The 20,144-nt window shown below is 48.0% G+C and overlaps 1 long non-coding RNA gene across 1 annotated transcript in view; it reads right to left on the reverse strand.

The window, feature by feature from the left end:
* Window positions 1-18,861: 18,861 nt before the first annotated feature.
* LOC133355159 (uncharacterized) overlaps window positions 18,862-20,144 on the reverse strand; it is a 32,013-nt gene continuing 30,730 nt past the window's right edge. The window contains exon 5 of the long non-coding RNA XR_009756663.1: window positions 18,862-19,610. This is a non-coding gene — a long non-coding RNA (uncharacterized LOC133355159). The remainder of the gene's footprint in view (window positions 19,611-20,144) is intronic.

Here is a 20,144-nt window from a genome sequence, read left to right on the forward strand (position 1 = left end):
TTTTTTACCATCTCTCCCCTCTCTCTCTCCCCGTTATCTTTTCTCGTCTCCTGTATGGTATCCTATCTCCCCCCCCCCCCCCTTCTCTCATTCCCTCACCGCTGCTCCACTCTCGCGTCTCCCTCTATCCCCTCACCTCCCCATCTTCTCCCCCCCCCCCCTTCGCTTGATCCAAATCAATACGACGTCCCTTATTTAACCAGGCGAGAGCCCAATTGATAGTCCTTATTATCTCTTGTGACTGACGGCATTTAATTAACCAGGTGAGGACCGACTGAGACCCATGCATTGTCTCATGCGACTATCGTCCTCGATTTAACCAGGTGAGAGGCCATTTGAGATTCGTTACATTCTGCGATGGGCGCAGCTTTTTCTTTTTAAATCCTTTATATTAAGTTCGCTTGCTTGCTTGCGCGCTTACGACCGTGCAAATCTTTCGGTCGCTTTTTAACACACTTCCCGTGATCCAATCGAGCTGACATTTTGCACCACAGACTCGTTGTGCGTGACAATTTATTTTCGTGAAAAATTTTTCCCATAACTTTACACTTTTTAGGAAAATATTTTATATTTAATTACCAATTGCTTAATGGTGGCAGGCAATCATCTGACCCATAGGTGGCAGTCATCTCAAGCCAGAGGACGAGAGGACTCTAGCCGCCACGCATATAAAGGATTTATAGTGAAAAACTTTGTTTTTACGGGTTAATTTTTTACCAGGTGAAGTCCCTCTAAGATCCATTATCTCTCGTGACTGACGTCTCTTTTACTTAACCATTTAGAGTCATTCGTCGCGAACGAAGCAAAGGCGGTTATAATCGTGATCACCCTTGCCCGTCCACGTTACTAATTTCACCCGGGCGCACACAGACACACACAACGACAAAGGTCCCCCGTATAGCCTGTAACAGACTGTTGGGGCAAGTGCTGTAAGCGAGCACCTATGAAGGCCAGAACGGCACACGAGGGGGTGGGTGGCCAACACCACGCCCGGCCACCTTTGTCTCCCTAGTGGCGATGTTTACACATCGCACCAGGTACAGTACTCATTTGAGGCTGAGTCGACCTAGGGGAAGCCCAGGACCGGTTCAAATAATCGTCACTGGTGTTGGCCGTGACCGGGTCGTCGGGTTCGTAGCGCAGCATTACCACTCCCCACTGTATATACACACATACACTAATACACCGTCTCTCTCACACACACAAACATACACAATCATTCACAAAGTCACACAAACACACAACCGGCCACGTGGCTCAAGTGTCGAGAGAGCGAGCGGCTCCCAATCGAAAGATTCCGAGTTCAGATCCTGGTTGTGGGGATTGGACTCAGCCAATCATCCCTCCAGAGTAGATAAAATGGGTAACTACTTTGTGGGGAGAAGCGAGGTGAACAATGGTTTTACAATGAATAAACGTGCCCCTCCCCCTCCATCCGCCATGTGAATGTGGAATTTCCACCACTGATGCAGGGCTGTGTGTGGGGGAGATTAGTGCCAGTGAAATCACACGGTGATGTCATCTCACCTTTGATTTTTGTTTGTTTAAAGATTAAATAGCCCAAACCGCAACACATCCATCAATACCACTGTGTGGCCTTTAGAGTCGAGGATGGTCCAGATGTCTTGTGACCCCCCCTCTGCCCCTTTAATTCTTTAAAACGTAATATATATATGTTTTAAAGAAAGGTTTATTTGAAATCTAAATGAATATGCAAAGGATTCTTTAGGGGTCAATTAATTGCGGGTCATAGGACATCTGGACCACCGTGTAACCCACAAATATACAATGTGGCGACGTTTCGGGCAATGGCTCTTCCTCGTGGCACATCATTGCCCCTAAACGTCGCCTATTTGATTCGATTCCCTTTTAAGTGCTGCTGCTGTTGTTGTTGTTCAACTTGTTTAGCCAGGAGACATCTCACTGAGTCTCATGGCTCTGTTTAAAGGAGGTTCCTGCCGCTGATGGTGAAGCCACCTCGACTGGAGGGAGCAGTGGGGGTAGCGGGGTATTTGGTCAACGTCATGGCTTGGCTTCGCGAACGAAGATCTAGGAAGGACATCCACGTCTTCTGCAGGCACGCTGGTGGCTGACGAGGCCTATGCGGGACAAGCAGGTCCTGCCACAACAGCTGCAAGTCTAGGTCTGATCTGGGATGGGTGCTGAGGGATCATGGTTCTTCTTCCTCCTCCTTTTGTCCTCCATACGGGCCCTGCGGGTATCTTCGAAGAAGGAGGTGGCCTGGTGGACTGTGTGCCGCCAGGAGTTGCGATCAGCTGCTTGTGTTGCCCACTGACGGTGATCGAAAAACTAAAATCTACGGTAGTTTTTGTTTACCAGGTAAGGTGCGACTACGCTTCGTAGTTATTTTTTTAGAAGCGACCAGCCTATCACACATTTATAGCAGCAGACAAATACTGTAAAGGAGAGGGGACGGGTGCACGCACCCACACACCTTAGGGTCCGTCCATAAATGACGTCACGCACCTAGGGGGGGTGGGGGGGTCAGACATTTGTGACGATTTTTCGATTTAAAGCTTTCGTGACTGCGGGGATTCATCTTCTTGGTTCTTTCGGTAAAGTCACGTAGAATGGAAATAATGAACTAATAAAAATAAAACATAATTAAATAATTCTCACGACGTTTCGGCCACAACGCAAGCAGCCGTCCTCAGGTGGAGAACAGGTCTGTCGACCGAAAGTACCAAGAAGATGATTTGTGACGATGTGTGAAGAGGAGGGAGGGGGGGTTTGAGAAATGTGACGTCACATCAAAATGCGCAACTTTAAATAAATATAGACAACACGTTCTACTTAATTAAATATACTTTTTAATAAATGTTTTCTCCTTCAACATCAGAGTGCAGCACCACATTAAATACGCACTACAATGACAATAGTTGAAAGCGATTTGAAGCATGTTTTATTTTTGGGAGGGGGGGGGGGGCAGAGCTTTGTGACGTCTATTTGAGGGGGGGTCTGACTTTTTGTGACGAGGGAGGGGGGGGTCAAAAATCGTCCAAAATCGCGTGACGTCATTTATGGACGGCCCCTTACCCCACTGCACGCGACCTCCCTATCGACTTACCGTGGTATACCCGGTCCTAATTGGGTCTACGGCACCTGGTGCGGTGTGTAAATATCAGTTCCGAGAGACAAAGGCGGCCGTGCGTGGGTTCTGACATCACCGCCGATTCGTGCGCTGTGCCGGCCTTAATAGGTGCTCGCGAACAGTCTGTTCAGGCTCCACTGGGGGGGGGGGGGAGGGGATCTTTTTCATTGTCTCCCGCGTGTGTCATCAAACTCATTTCAGCCAACCCACAGCACCTGGATCGGTCCAGTGAGCTGACGGTAACGATCCCCCTCTGCACTTCGCGTGATGGCCTCGGGGTGCACCTAGCCTGGCACAATCTCTTTTGGACGGAGCGGTGTTACAATAGTTTGCGCACCGCCCTGCGACCCTAATCCACCTGGGTTCGATTTCTGGCGATGGTCTCTGACCGTGGCGAGCGTGGACCTCCGCTTAGGTGAAATCGGCATGAAATGAGCACTCATTTGTTTCGTGATATTGACCACTCGGCTCTTAATTAGTCCTCGATAACACAAGTTGTCCCAACAGCCCCAGCAGTGCCTGGCTAAGTGTAGCTAAGTGTACGTTTTCTTGGTTCTTTCGGTAAAGTCACGTAGAAGGGAAATAATAAAATAATAAAAATTCAACATAATAAAATACAATTCTCACAATTGAGAATTGTATTTTATTATACAATTCTCACAATTGAGAATTGTATTTTATTATGTTTTATTTGTATTATTTTATTATTTCCCTTCTACGTGACTTTACCGAAAGAACCAAGAAGATGAATCCCTGCAGTCACGAAAGCTTTAAATCGAAATTTAAGTGTACGTTAAGTGTACGTTAAATTTCGCTTTAAATCTTTCGTGACTGCAGGGATTAAACTTCTTGGTTCTTTCGGTAAAGTCACGTAGAAGCGAAGTATTAAAATAATAAAAATAAAACATAATAAAATAATTCTCACGACGTTTCGGCTACAACGCAAGCAGCCGTCCTCAGGTGTTGTGGTCGAAAACGTCGTGAGAATTATTTTATTACGTTTTATTTTTATTATTTTATTACTTCCCTTCTACGTGACTTTACCGAAAGAACCAAGAATATTAAGTGTACGTTGTTTGTTTTTCAACTTGTTTTATCAATTCGCTGGCTGGCTGAAGGTCTCCCTCCCCCATACGTCGTATCTGTCATGGGCGTTGACTCTACTTCAGCACGCTGGTCAGCGCTGGGTGGTGAATGACGAATGTGGATGACTCGGACCGATTCATACATACACACACACACTTCATATCACTCGACACTGATGGTAGCCGTGGTCGGGAATCGAACCCTGTGAAGCTGATAGCGCAGTGCGCGAACAACGTGATGTTTAGTTACATAAATAATTTGAATAATCTATCCACTGGATGAGTACTTGGATTGACGACTACCATGCATAGCAGGTGCTATAGGCTACAGGCTGCGGGCGCTCATTGTGTGCAACGCAGAGCTGAGCGGAACACTCAGTCCAGTAGTAGTTCTACTGCACTAACTTCTATGTTAGTAGTTGTACTGCACTAACGTCTATGTAGTAGTTGTACTGCACTAACTTCTATGTTAGTAGTTGTACTGCACTAACTTCTCTGCTCCGACGCCCTCCACCAACACGGCACTGACCGGCGTGGTGAAGTATGCTAAAACCCCCCCCCACGAGCCAAGATCCCACAAGGCCGTGACTCCAGAGGCCTTCATCCAGCAGTGGATTGACCGCTCGTTCGTCGGCTTAAAACGTCTTGAAGAAAACAAAATAAAGAACCCCCCCCCCCCCAATGTGGGAGCAACCTAAAACAAGTATAACCCGTAAAAACAAAGTTTTTCACTATAAATCCTTAATATGCGTGGCGGCTAGAGTCCTCTCGTCCTCTGGCTTGAGATGGCTGCCACCTATGGGTCAGATGATTGCATGGCAGCATTAAGCAATTGGTAATTAAATATAATATTTTTGTCCTAAAAAGTTAAAAATTTTGGAAAAAAAATTCTAAAACATGAATTGTCACGCACAACGAGTCTGTGTGGAAAATGTCAGCTTGATTGGATCACGGGAAGTGGGTTAAAAAACGACCGAAATATTTGCACGGCCGTAAGCAAGTAAGCAAGCGCGCAAGTGAACTTAATATAAAGGATTTAAAAAAGATGACTTGGTGCGATTTCCTTGAAGAAGTCAAAGATGACGATGATGATGATTCAAGTCCAACCTCGTTGTTCCCGTCTTTCCAAGTCTCATATTCTTTGACGACTCACCACCACCACCTCCTCCTCCCTCCTCCATCTCTCGCGGGCTGTTCTCCGGTCAGCGTGGGCGAGTGAAGGGGGGGTGGTGCAGGAGGAGTGATCCAACGCGCGCGCGTTTTTGATGTTCACGGAATAAGACGGGGGGCGATCCATTTACAGACACCCCAGTTGCATGCAAAACGTAGTCGCTGGATCTCCTCCACCTCTTCAATAACACCGTGGCTATTTAAAAAAATATTACTTTAAAATTGTAACAGAGAATAATATCTTCTTGGTTCTTTCGGTAAAGTCACGTAGAAGGGAAATAATAAAAATAAAACATAATAAAATACAATCCTCACGACGTTTCGGCCACAACGCAAGCAGCCGTCCTCAGGTGAAGAACAGGTCTGTTGGAAAGACAGCGTCTGAATGAGAATAATAGGTGACGTTTCGGGCCACGGGCCCCTTCTTCCCAGAGCACCTCGCGACGTCGAGCCGTCATCTGCGGCAGTCGCCGAGCGAGCGCTTGCAGCGCTGCGCTTTTGCCCGCGCATGCGGCGTCGGTAGACGCGCAAGAACAGAGTTCGGGACACGAAATTACGCAACGCATCCCAACAGACGAGCAGAGCTCCCCCCCCACCACCCCACCACCCCCCCGCGGCGGGCTCGATTGAGTAATTCGAGGCGTACTACTCTATGAATGAATGGCTCGTGATTATAAGATTGGCAGCCCCAGTGTGTAATTGTGTATTTCGGTGCAGTCTGTTAAGACCGAATGGCCTCGCGTAACCCCAACAAAGACAAAGGCCTCCCCCCACCCCCCCCGTATAGCCTCCAATAGACTTTTGGGGCAAGTGCTGCTAGCGAGTAGACGTAGATGAAGGCCGGCACGGCACACGAGGGGTGGGGTGGCTAACACCATGCCCCGGGCGCCTTTGTCTTCCCCCAATGCTACACACTGCAGCAGGTACTGGTTTAAGGCTGAGTCGACCTAGGGGGAGGCCCAGGACCGGTACAGATATTCACCACTGATATTGGTCGTGAGCGGGAACCGAACGCCAGTCGTCGGATTCGTAGCGCGGTGCGCTAACCACTAGCGCCACCGCTCCCCACGCACACACGCACCACGCCCTGCAATTGTCCAGGTGACAGGTGAAACCAATTATGTCAATGAGCTCAAATGTACACGTATTTTATATATATATGACATGAAGTACTATGGATTTTTGCCCGTGGTGTGATGGTAATCACACTACAATAGCAGTCGGTTTGACCTCCAGGCGCGGCAGTGCAGACAATGGGCAGGATGTTAGAATTCAACTTGCTGTACTGCCCAGTATCAGCCTGAACCTCACAGCAGCTTACTTTGCATTGGGTTAAGGAGTTTCATATACAAATCTTTACGTGTCCCACCAACCCTTGCCTCCAAAGCGCTGGATGACACGCGTAGGCGTGCGTGTGTGTGTGGGGAGCGGTGGTGCAGCGGTTGACGCGCTGCGTTACGATCCCGGCGACCCCGAGTTCGATTCCCGCTCACGGTCAACACCGGTGACGATTATCTGAACCGGTCCTGGCCCTCCCCGAGGTCGACTCAGCCTCAAATGAGTACCTGGTGCGGTGTGTAAACATCGCCACTGGGGAGACATGCGGCCGGGTGTGGTTCTGACCATCTCGCGTGCCTTCCCTGCCTTCATCGGTGCTACTCGCTAACATCACCTGCCCCAACAGTCTGTTAGTGTCTATACGGTGGTGGTGGTGGTGGGGTCTTCGTTGTCACGCGCATCTCACCATCTCACCGTCTCACCGTCGCCGTCGGCCACGATCGATCCGCTGCTGCTGGATGAGAGGTTTCCGCTCGAGGCAACGCTACCTCCTGCCGTGTGAATCACCTAGCCGCGCACTTGAGCCGAGTCCGGGCGCGTTCCCTTCACCCCTCCCGCCGTCGACTGCCACTCCGTTGCAGCTCTCGCACCAGCAGACCGTCACGTGCCCTCTCCTCCCTCGACCTCTCCGTGGTGGTTCCACGCAGCGCTCCGTCTCCCCCCTCCGTCTCCCCCCTCCGTCTCCCACCTCCGTCTCCCCCTTCCACCACCACCACCGCCACCACCATCACCACCACCACCATCACGCTTCTTTTACGTACTCCACGTCCCCCTTTGTCCCGATGTCCACATGGTCGATTCCGCGCGTCGTAATGGAGGTGAGCGCGCAACCGATTGAAAATTATCTCCTCTTTGAGCGCATTGTTGAGTGCGTATCTCTCTCTCTCACTCTCTCTTCCTAAATGTATATTCAACATCAATACAAACAACATGTATGGGTTTTACCCATGGGCGGAGGTTGCGGGGGGGGGGGGGCACGGGGGGCAATGCCTCGCCCAAAATGGACACCTTTTTGAACACGTGGTCGGGATTTCGTGACCAATATTATCCATAATACAGTTCTTTTTTGGGTTAGACCGCGTAAATATAAATGTGTCGTTAAACTCGCCACCACGGACACGTGCCAATTCGTTACTAGTTACAGCACACCGGTTGTGTGCTGGAGAGTAAACCCGCAACATTTAAAATTCGAGTGCGACGTTTCGCCGGTAATTACAACCAGCATTATCAGCCGACCGCCAGATGTTTCGCCAGTAATTACAAATTTGACTGCGGAGTGCCGCCGAGATCCAGTAGTAATCACAACCGCAGCATCATCGGGCGACAGGCGACAGCCTGATGATGTTGGTTGTAATTACTGGGGGAACGTCGCAATCGAATTGTACATTTGGTTTAACACGTGTAGGCTTTCGCGACCAATATTATTCATAATCAACGTTTTTGGGTTTAGATCGCGTTATTTATAAATGTGTCGTAACCCTCCTTCACCCGACACGGCCAATCAGTAAAAAAGTGTCACGTTGACAAAAGACAAATAGTTCACTGCTTTAGCCCACCGGTGTGTTGAAGCGGGTGGTGGAGGGTTACGACACATTTATAAATAACGCGATCTAAACCCAAAAACGTTGATTACGAATTGTAAATGTTGCGGGTTTACTCTCCAGCACACAACCCGGGTGTGCTGTACTAGTAACGAATTGGCACGTTCCGTTTACGTGACAGACCTTACTAATTTGGCTGTGTCGGGGGGTGGCGGGTTTAACGACACATTTATATTTACGCGATCTAATCTAAAAATCTCTATTATGGATGGGAACATATATAAATTAAATTTCAGTAGTTAATAATACATATTTAATTAATACATAATTATGCTCCCCCCCCCTCCCACAAATATGGAAGTCAAATTCCGCCTATGATTTTAACAAAAATTTCATATTGGCGATAATGCTGCTGCGTTGGCAGTGGTGCACAAATTATCGATACAACTTTTAAGACAATCGTCATTAGCAACAGTACCAGTACATGCGTGGCCTTACAATTAAACACTTAAGTGGTAGGCGACGTTTCGGGCAATGCCACTTCTTCATAGCACTTTTATTAATATTATAATGAAAAAGCTGGCCAGGTGTGCAAGATGATTTGTGAAATCGTGGGACCGCCGCGATGGATTTGACTGCGTAGTGCGAATGACATCCAGCAGTGGATCGACCATGATTCATGATGATACCACCACTACCACGACATTTGACTGGCAAACAAGCAAAGACAAAGATCCCCGTGTAACCTTAACAGACTGTAGGGGCAAGTGCTGTGAGCGAGTAGCACCTATGAAGGCCGGCACGGCACACGAGGGGGTGGGTGGCCAGCACCACGCCCAACCGCCTTTGTCTCCCCAGTGGCGATGTTTACACACCGCACCAGGTACTCATTTGAGACTGGGTTAATCTCGTCGATATTAGACTGGCACACATAACATACACACAATATATATTGTTTTATTATATACACAAATACAAACACACACACACACATATATACGTATCAATTTCGCGCACACACACAAAACACACCGGCGGATACATAATAAATTCATACACATTCACAGTTACACAGTATATTTTACACAGAGAGATACATACATGTACACAAAGACAACCTCACGGACACGCAAATATACCCATATATAATGCATATGATACAGATGTACACATACACACAGGAGCATACACAATCGCGCACATACACACGACACGTATAAACACAAATACACAACATAAATACACTACATATGTACAGGTATCGGCACGAACATATATGTAGGCTTCTACATACACTAAAATACACAATATACACATTTTTATAAAAACACTCACACTTACACACGTGTGGATATTACACAGAAACATCATATATTTATCCATACACCGGGAAACACACCACACGCACACAACAATAATTACTAAATACACGAACACATTATATATGGAACATATGCAGACGTATACAGTACACACAATATCGTGTATACACATAGAACATTTATACACGAAGCAAAGATACAGATCCCCCGTATTGCCTTCACAGACTGTTGGGGCAAGTGCTGCTAGCTTTGTACGTATACGCCTATGAAGGCAGGGCACACGCGGGGGTGGATGTCCATCACCACGCCCGGCCGCCTTTGTCTCTCCCAGTGACGACGTTTTCACATCGCACCAGGTACTCATTTGAGGCTGAGTCTACCTCGAGGAGGCATAGGGACCGGCTCAGACACTCGTCACCGCCGTTGGCCGTTGAGCGAGAATCGAACTCGGCATCCAGGGTTCGTAACGCTGCGCGCTAACCACTGCGCCACCGCTCCCCACACTACGAACACAAAGATATAGATCCCCCGTACAGCCTCGGCAGACTTTCGGGACAAGTTCGCTGTTTGCGAGCGCCTATGAAGGCGGGCGCACATAAACACACACACACACACGTGACGTGACGGACGCTGCAGCGTGCTGTTTGTTTTAATTTGACGTGGAAATTAACAAACATTACGCGCAGAGTAATCTCCACGCGTAAACACGCGATGTTCATCGGAGGGTTGTATAGCACTGACGTGGGATACCGAGAACCGATAAACTCGGACTATCGAGACGTAATTACACGAATACTATTACTGAATGTGTGATGGTGGTGTTTAAAAAGATCTAAAAATCGCTTAATCCCCCCCAAAAAATTAGCCTCAGTCACAAAATTGACACGTGTGCGTACACGTGTGTCCAGCAATATCGGCAAACAAACATACACGCTCAGAAAACGCACAGCCTATATATTACGAGTATCATATTGTGAATTATTATGTCTGTGTATAAACACGTGTGTGTGTGTGTATAATATGCGTGTATACACATGAACCGTATGGCGGTTACCCGCATCGTGTCAGTGATGCAGTCACGTTTAGTCTCTTGTTGATGGTCGGCGATGCGGCAATCGACTCATCTCGACGAGCTGTACACGGTGAACGATTCAAAGTTGAATTTTTCGATCACGAATTTTTTAAGCAAAACTATTTGGCGTTTCGACATCACGGAGTAGCACCGCCGATTTCGGATTGATCGGTATACCCCAGACGCGGAGTTCAGTACACCCCTGGAAAAAATTGTATCCCAGAAATAACATTTAATTGCCTAGGCCAGTTTGTATTATTTGGTTACCCCAAGGTACCGCCATAAGGATCACGTGATGAAACAAAACATAGCCGGCTCGCTGATGCTAACAAATTACAAAAAACTTGACCACATGTGTTGTACACAATTCCATTGACCTATCACCCAGTAGGCGCGCGTGTACAGCGTAGATATGGGCCTTCGTAGGCGCTCGCCAACTTGCCCCAACAGTTTGGTAAGGCTATACGAGGGGGGATCTTTGTCTTTGTAGGCAGAAACCCACGACTCGCTGATGCTAAGGACGTAAGTAACACGGAGCCATTGAAATACAGTAGTGGCTTAAAGAGGATGTCGCCCGGAACGTTGAATTGATTTTACAACATTCAACAAATACAAAACACGTATGTTTACGTACAGTGCTGTATTGTAACACGTGGAATATAAATATTTTTTTTACAATTTCCACGTAACACCATTGTCTATGGCTTTCCCCTGCTTGCAATACCGTGATGCATTGAATTGAAAATATATATATATAACCTGTAGCTTATATTTATACAATGCAGACGTTACAAACAGACATGAAGCATGCGGACGCAGTAATGATCACATGTTTTAGAATGGGTATCTAATTCACTGCGCCACCGCTCCAATGCATACGTACATACACACCCGTGCATATGGTATACATACATACACGTGCAAAGGTTATACGTGCGCATGCATAAGGTATACGTTCATGCATCCATGATGCATGCATACATGGGGAGCTGGCGATTAGTGGCGCTGCGGTTAGCACAACTATCCTTTTAGCTCGGTCACCAACACAGGTTGACACCCGGTCCCGGCTGACATCAGTGGCGATGAAATCTGAACCTCTCCCATGCACTCCCTGCAGAGGGGGCGTGCAACGGTGGCTAGGAGATGTTAACTCCCTCGCCTGGTACGCAGGAGGTCGTGGGTTCGAACCCGACTCTGACGCCTGCTGTATTACAGGGTGCTCCAAGCATTTTTTTTTACACTTCTGAGAATTTGCAACAACACCACGGGAAATGCGCTGCCTTCGGGCTCTGGAGACCATCTGGAGAAGATTCCAAGGCACACGTTGACAATGATGGCGAAAAAGTAGAGACTCTTTGACTTTTTGAAGCTATTACCATACATTTGTTATCATGTTACAGTGTATTATTACCCGTTATTTTTCCATTAAAAACTATAGTCCCATAAAAAGTGCTAACAACATTTTCTAAGCACCCTGTATTTGGAGTTTGCGTGTCTGTCTCTCCCCGTGGTCACGTGGATTTTTCTCCGGGTCCTCCGGTTTTTCCCTCCGCAATTTAGAATCAACGTCACGCGTTTAAAGTATTTGGTACGCGACACATTTCCACACGATGACAAGCCACTTCATTTGTGATAGCCATGTCGCTTCTGGTAAAAAGCTAAATATATTGTGAGCAACTTAGCGGGCCTTACCTGGTCAATTAAACAAAAAATAAAAAAAATATTTAACAAAAAATATTCACCAAATCGGTGTCGAGTTGAGTGGACCGGCCCTGAGTGGTGGTAGCGGTGGTGAAGTATGGTGAAACGAGGGCCGTGATTGACACGTGGGCGTGGTGGGGTTATCCCTTCATCCAGCAGTGGAGTGGCACCGTAGATGTGAACCGCTATGATGGCAACTTCAGTGGCAAACCGCGCAGAATAACGTCACTTAAAACAAATTCTGGCGGAACAAACAGAAATAAAATGTATTCTAGATTTGAAGCTTTCGTGACTGCAAGGATTCATATTCTTAGGTTTTTTCGGTAAAGTCACGTAGGTAAATTTTTTAAATTTAAATTAATAAAATAAAATAAAAATCACGACGTTTCGGAGGCAACACAAGCTTCCGTCTTCAGGTGGAACCGTCACAGCCACGACAGCTGTATCAAGTAAATGAGAGATTACAAGAGCTACTACTCCGTATATATAATGGTTGAGGGGGGAAGGGCCAGGAACGGCACACTTTTTTATTAATATGGTAAGGTGAGGCTTAAGACTAAGAATAGACTGCATAACAAAAGACTGAGCCTTTGTTATGTATTCCACAAGGCGTATAGGGTTGATGGGACAAAACATATATTTAATATTTCAATACATTAAAGCAAAAAAAAAGAGATGTAATGTTCATGTATGTTTTTGTTTATGCTTAACGCAATTAGTTTCATTCAGTGCCGTTGTGGTTTTGCACTGTACAAATATTACACTGGTCAACACACTTGTTCTGGCATAAGGTATTCCAACGGTCTTAAGGTAATTTTGGGGTGCTGATTCCAAATCTGGCATCAGTTTTTGTCTATCACATCAGGTTTTTGAGATATAAAATATTGCATTTTCAATAAAAACTGCAGAAGAAAAATATTAAATAAATGTGGATATCTACATAAAATATATTATAAACACACTATCCAAAAAATACAGCACCATATATTAACACTAAAGCAGTCACTGACTCGCAACAACGCGCAATCATAAGTGATAGAGTTAATTTCGGGTAAAATCAATGAAAATGGGGTATGCCGATAGCATAAAAATGAGATGTGATAGAGCAAATCTGAGATCAGATTTGGAATCAGCACCCTGAAATTAGTCTAAAACAGCTGCAAAAGTCCAGGCCAGAAAAAATGTTTTTTTTTTGTTGACCAGTGTTATTGGTACATAGAGAAAATGCTAATCAGACGTACTGCACACACATTGACATACAGAGGCCGCTCACGTCCAACACCGGTGACGATTATCTGAACCGGTCCTGGGCCTCCTCCTCTAGGTCGACTCAGCCTCAAATGAGTAGCTGGTGCGATGTGTAACATCGCCACTGGGGAGACAAAGGCGGCCGGGCGTGGTGGCCACCTCGTGTGCCGTACCGGCCTTCAATAGGTGCTCGCTAACAGCACTTGCCCCAACAGTCTGTTGAAGGCTATACGGGGCATCTTTGTCTTGTCGTACGTATAAAGACGTGTACACACACATAGGTACATTCAACACACAAACACACACACATATACCACCAAGACTAACACGTGAGTTTTTGGTGGACAATGTTACGAATGATTTATTTTGTGTTAGGGGCCGTCCATAAATGACGTCACGCGATTTTGGACAATTTTTGACCCCCCCCCCCTCGTCACACGGCGTCACAAAAAGTCAGACCCCCCCTCAAATATGACGTCACAAAGCTCTGCCCCCCCCCGCCTCCCAAAAAGAAAACATGCTTCAAATCGCTTTAAACTATTGTCATTGTAGTGCGTATTTAATGCGGCGCTGCACTCTGATGTTGTAGGATGAAACATTTATTAAAAAGTCTATTAAATTAAAAAAAGCGTGTTGCCTATATTTATTTAAAGTTGCGCATTTTGATGTGACGTCACATTTCTCAAACCCTCTCCCCTCGTCACACATCGTCACAAATGTCTGACCCCCCCCCCCCTAGGTACGTGACGTCATTTATGGACGGCCCCTTATGCCACGTGACGATCTGGACACGTTTTTCGTCGTGAAACCCTCCACCACCCTGCATAGACAAAAAACAAACGCGTACAACAGGCGCTGAACGCGACGAACAGAACAATCCTCACCAACTCGGGCCGCCTTTGTCTTCCCACAGTGGCGATGTTGACGCAGCGCACAATTGTACAGTACTTAGTTAATGCTGAGTCGACCTAGGGGAGGCCCAGTACCGTTTCAGATAATCGTCACTGGTGTTGGCCGTGAGCGGGAATCAAACTGAGGTTGCCGGGTTCATAGCACAGTGGCGATGTTGACGCACCGCACCATTGTACAGTACTTATTTAATGCTGAGTCGACCTAGGGGAGGCCCAGGACCGATTCAGATAATCATCACTGCTGTTAGCCCCGAGCGGGAATCAAACTGAGGTTGCCGGGTTCATAGCACAGTGGCGATGTTGACGCACCGCACCATGGTACAGTACTTATTTAATGCTGAGTCGACCTAGGGGAGACCCAGGACCGATTCAGATAATCGTCACTGCTGTTGGCCGCGAGAGGGAATCAAACTGAGGTTGCCGGGTTCATAGCACAGTGGCGATGTTGACGCACCGCACCATTGTACAGTACGTATTTAATGCTGAGTCGACCTAGGGGAGGCCCAGGACCGATTCAGATAATCGTCACTGGTGTTGGCCGTGAGCGGGAATCAAAACTGAGGTTGCCGGGTTCATAGCGCAGCGCGCTAACCACTGCGCTACAAAACACCCTTACACACTTGTATATGCCAAATAATGCGTGGGTCACAAGACAGACACACAACGTAGTGTCCTGTATCTATCACAATTCCCGCTCACTGCCAACGCCAGTGACGATTATCTAAACCGGTCCTGGGCCTCCCCTAGGTGGACTCAGCCTAAAATTAGTACCTGGTGCGGTGTGTAAAGACATCGCCACTGGGGAGACAAAGGCGGTCGGGCGTGGTGCTGACCCCACCCACCCCCACATCGCAGGCCCGGCCGCAATGCCGCGTCTGCCGGACATCTGTGGGGGGGGGGGGGGGGGGAAGAGCTTAATAGCTTTTCGGATTGCTCCAGTGCAAATGAATATTCTGATTCTGAAGCAGACCCACCCCCCAAAAAAAACTACCAAACCAACCACGACAACACGGAACGCGTGACCGCTCCCCCCCCCCTCCGTGCCTCTAATCTGCCCGATGTGTACGTGCGGTGGATTATTTGTGCATGTGTGTGTATATATACACACACAGAATGAATATAAATAACTAAAATAAGAGGCCCGTCGGAGCCGCGATAATAAAAACGGAATTAAGCGCTGGGCTACAATTCGAGTGGGGGGCTGGTGGGGGGGGGGCGCGCCGGCTCCGTCGCGTGCAGCGAGGCGGTGACGATGCTTCGTGCCGCGTGACGCTCCGAGCCCGCGCGAGGTTTCCCTCCTTCTGCGATTGCGAAATTTTTTTTGCAACATTTCACATTTTTTTTTAAACATCAACGCATGCGATAGCCGCACGGAATTGTGGGCTGGTGGATATTTTTCAATTTTAAAAAATATTTTTTTGTATCCCCCCCCCTCTCCCCCCCTTCATCCCCCTCCGCCTTCCCCCCCTCATCTTCCCCCCTCCCCTCATCTTCCCCCCTCCCCCTTCTCCCCAATCTCGTCGCGGTTGTGCCACCGGCGTGACGCGGCGAGGCAACAATCCACGCGTTCCACTCGCGCAGTGAGTACACTCAGTCGCCCCCGGAAGTGGATATCGCAGATCCGCCTCTGAGATTTCCGTCTTCAGGTTAACACTCTGGTCCACGCAGAATGGTCCCGCGGAACTGGATATCACAGAAACGCCACTGAGATTTTCGTCTTCAGGTCAACACTCTGGTCCACGCAGAATGGTCCCGCGGAAGTGGATATCACAGAGCCGCCACTGAGATTTTCGTCTTCAGGTCAACACTCTGGTCCACGCAGAATGGTCCCGCGGAAGTGGATATCACAGAGCCGCCTCTGAGATTTCCGTCTTCAGGTCAACACTCTGGTCCACGCAGAATGGTCCCGCGGAACTGGATATCACAGAAACGCCACTGAGATTTCCATCTTCAGGTTAACACTCTGGTCCACGCAGAATGGTCCCGCGGAAGTGGATATCACAGAAACGCCTCTGAGATTTCCGTCTTCAGATCAACACTCTGGTCCACACAAAATGGTCCCGCGGAACTGGATAGCACAGAGCCGCCTCTGAGATTTCTTTCTTCAAATGACCTCTGGTCCACACAGCAAGGCTGTAGCCATGGAGTCAACATTGGGGGGAACTAAATCTTCCAGGGGGTCTGGGGGTCCCACATCCAGAAAAAAAAATCTAAATGTGAAAATTCATTTCCTGCCTAAAATATAAAAAAATTCACTAACACATGGGATGGACTTTTTTTTTTACAATGTCTAATAGTGTATTGTATTACATTGCTCTGTCTTTTTACCTTTCCTTGTTTCATTGTATGTAATGGCAGAGATTAGGGATTAATAAAGTACAACCATAACCACAATCATATGAAAATAAATATATGCATTGTTATATAAAGACAAGCAAGTCCAGATATTGTGGCCAATGTTTAGCAAATTGTTGTTTTTATTTACATACCATATAATTTTTTTTCATATTGTTTATAGAAATATATTGGGGGTGGGGGGGGGGACATTTCAACATATTTATATTATAATTACGGCCTTGCCACACAGAATCGAGGCTAGAACTTTTCCACCCGCGATAGAAGCGGGAGTTAATGCTCGTCACGTGGACGGTCAAACCCGATATTTAATTCTCACAGCTGGAATTGAGTCAAGTTCAGTACAGAAGTACATTTTTACGCGATGGGTTTTGTTCGATGTTATTTTTGAACAGCGGTCATCGGCGGCACAAGCTCAGACCATCAAATCGCTCACGACTTTTTTTTTTTTTAAAAGGGCTCGGTTTAATAACGAGGCGACTGAAACACGGATTCGAACACAGCCTTAGGTTTTTTTCGGTAAAGTCACGTCGGTAAAAAATAAAAATAATAGAAATAAAATAATAATAAATCATAAAAAATTAATCTCATAGAAAAATGATAATAATAAATCAATTAACTCACGACGTTTCGGAGACAACACAATTCTCCGTCTTCAGGTGGGACCGTCACAGCTAAATTTACTGTATTACTAATTTACTGTAGCTGTGACGGTTCCACCTGAAGACGGAGACTTGTGTTGCCTCCGAAACGTCGTGATTTAATTGATTTATTATTATTTTATATCTATTTTTATTTTTTACCTACGTAACTTTACCGAAAAAACCTAAGAGTATGAATCCTTGCAGTCACGAAAGCTTCAAATCTAGAATCGAACACAGCCGTTTACCGCAGTGCTGGTGACTCATCGTGAGGGTAACGAGGCGACGGGAACGACGCTGTTCCTGGTTCACGGCGACTTCGTAAAAAAACCGGTTCACGGCGACTTCGTAAAAAAAAACCGGTTCATGTCGACTTCGTAAAAAAAAAAAACGGTTCACGGCGACTTCGTAAAAAAAAAAAACCGGTTCACGTCGACTTCGTAAAAAAACGGTTCACGTCGACTTCGTAAAAAAACGGTTCACGTCGACTTCGTAAAAAAAACCGGTTCACGGCGACTTCGTAAAAAAAAACCGGTTCACGGCGACTTCGTAAAAAAAACCGGTTCACGGCGACTTCGTAAAAAAAACCGGTTCACGGCGACTTCGTAAAAAAAACCGGTTCGACGACACCGCGTCGCCAAACGTGTCTCAGAAAAACAAAGGAAACCTTGTGTGTGTAAGAGGCGAATCTATGTTTGTTTTGTTTATTGTTTGTGGCTCCATTGGACTCCTCTAATGATACACCTGATATAGAGTAGATGCGTCTAGCAGCGGCGCCTTCGTCCGAGGCGCTTCACACAAATTATAACATTGTAAGTCGACAGTGACACGAAGGGTGGGGTTGTTATTAAAACATAGGGAGGTGTGATTGTGGGAGTGGTTAAGGAGGGGTAGAGGTAGTGATAGTGGTTGGGGTAGTGATAGGGGTAGTGATAGGGGTTGGGGTAGTGATAGGGGTAGTGATAGGGGTTGGGGTAGTGATAGGGGTTGGGGTAGTGATAGGGGTTGGGATAGTGATAGGAGTTGGGGTAGTGATAGGGGTTGGGGTAGTGATAGGGGTTGGGGTAGTGATAGGGGTTGGGGTAGTGATAGGGGTTGGGGTAGTGATAGGGGTTGGGGTAGTGATAGGGGTTGGGGTAGTGATAGAGGTTTGGGTAGTGATAGGGGTTGGGGTAGTGATAGAGGTTTGGGTAGTGATAGGGTTGGGGTAGTGATAGGGGTTGGGGTAGTGATAGAGGTTTGGGTAGTGATAGGGGTTGGGGTAGTGTTAGGGGTGGGGTAGTGATAGGGTTGGGGTAGTGATAGAGGTTTGGGTAGTGATAGGGGTTGGGGTAGTGATAGGGGTTGGGTAGTGATAGGGGCTGGGGTAGTGATAGGGGTTGGGGTAGTGATAGGGGTTGGGGTAGTGATAGGGGTTGGGGTAGTGATAGGGGTTGGGGTAGTGATAGGGGTTGGGGTAGTGATAGGGGTTGGGGTAGTGATAGAGGTTTGGGTAGTGATAGGGGTTGGGGTAGTGATAGGGGTTGGGGTAGTGATAGGGGTTGGGGTAGTGATAGGGGTTGGGTAGTGATAGGGGCTGGGGTAGTGATAGGGGTTGGGTGGTGATAGGGGTTGGGTAGTGATAGGGGCTGGGGTAGTGATAGGGGTGGTGATAGGGGTAGTGAAAGTGGTTGGGGTAGTAATAGGTGTTGGGGTAGTGATAGGGGTTGGGATAGTGATAGGGGTAGGGGTAGTGATAGGGGTTGGGATAGTGATAGGGGTTGGGGTAGTGATAGGGGTTGGGGTAGTGATAGGGGTTGGGGTAGTGATAGGGGTTGGGGTAGTGATAGGGGTTGGGGTAGTGATAGGGGTTGGGGTAGTGATAGGGTTGGGATAGTGATAGGGGTAGGGGTAGTGATAGGGGTTGGGATAGTGATAGGGGTAGGGGTAGTGATAGGGGTTGGGATAGTGATAGGGGTAGGGGTAGTGATAGGGGTAGTGATAGGGGCTGGTAGGAGGTGCAGAATGGGGCTAGGGAAAGAGAAGAGACGGCGGTCGTTTTAACGCCGAGCTGAAGCTGCAGGCCGACATCGTCGTGGTCGTCGTTGTTACAGTGAAGACGACTGCTCCGTGTGCTGTAGTGGGAGTTGGCTCCAGTGGATGGGAGCAGGAGAGGGAGCAGGAGAGAGAGAGGGCGAGAGAGCGCACGATCGCAGCATCAACAGCAGGGCGAGGGAGGCGCAGAGAGAGGCGGTCGGCGATTGGGAACGGAGAGGGGGGAGAGGATTTGACTTCCCGGCTGCGTTCGCGGCGTCGTTTCGAGAGCGACGCGGAGGCGAGCGCTCCGTGAGTCTCGCAGAGTGAGAGGCGCATCGCCCCCCCTCCTCCTCCTCGCCCCCCCCTCCTCCTCCTCGCCCCCCCCTCCTCCTCCTCGCCCCCCCCTCCTCCTCCTCGCCCCCCCCTCCTCCTCCTCGCCCCCCCCTCCTCCTCCTCGCCCCCCCCTCCTCCTCCTCGCCCCCCCCTCCTCCTCCTCGCCCCCCCTCCTCCTCCTCGCCCCCCCTCCTCCTCCTCGCCCCCCTCCTCCTCCTCGCCCCCCCCCCTCCTCCTCCTCGCCCCCCCCCTCCTCCTCCTCGCCCCCCCTCCCCCCCCCCTCCTCCCCGCCCCCCCCT

The sequence above is a fragment of the Lethenteron reissneri genome, chromosome 50, assembly GCF_015708825.2.
Source record: "Lethenteron reissneri isolate LAM-NWPU_2019-01 chromosome 50, ASM1570882v1, whole genome shotgun sequence".
Taxonomy (NCBI): Eukaryota; Metazoa; Chordata; class Hyperoartia; order Petromyzontiformes; family Petromyzontidae; genus Lethenteron; species Lethenteron reissneri.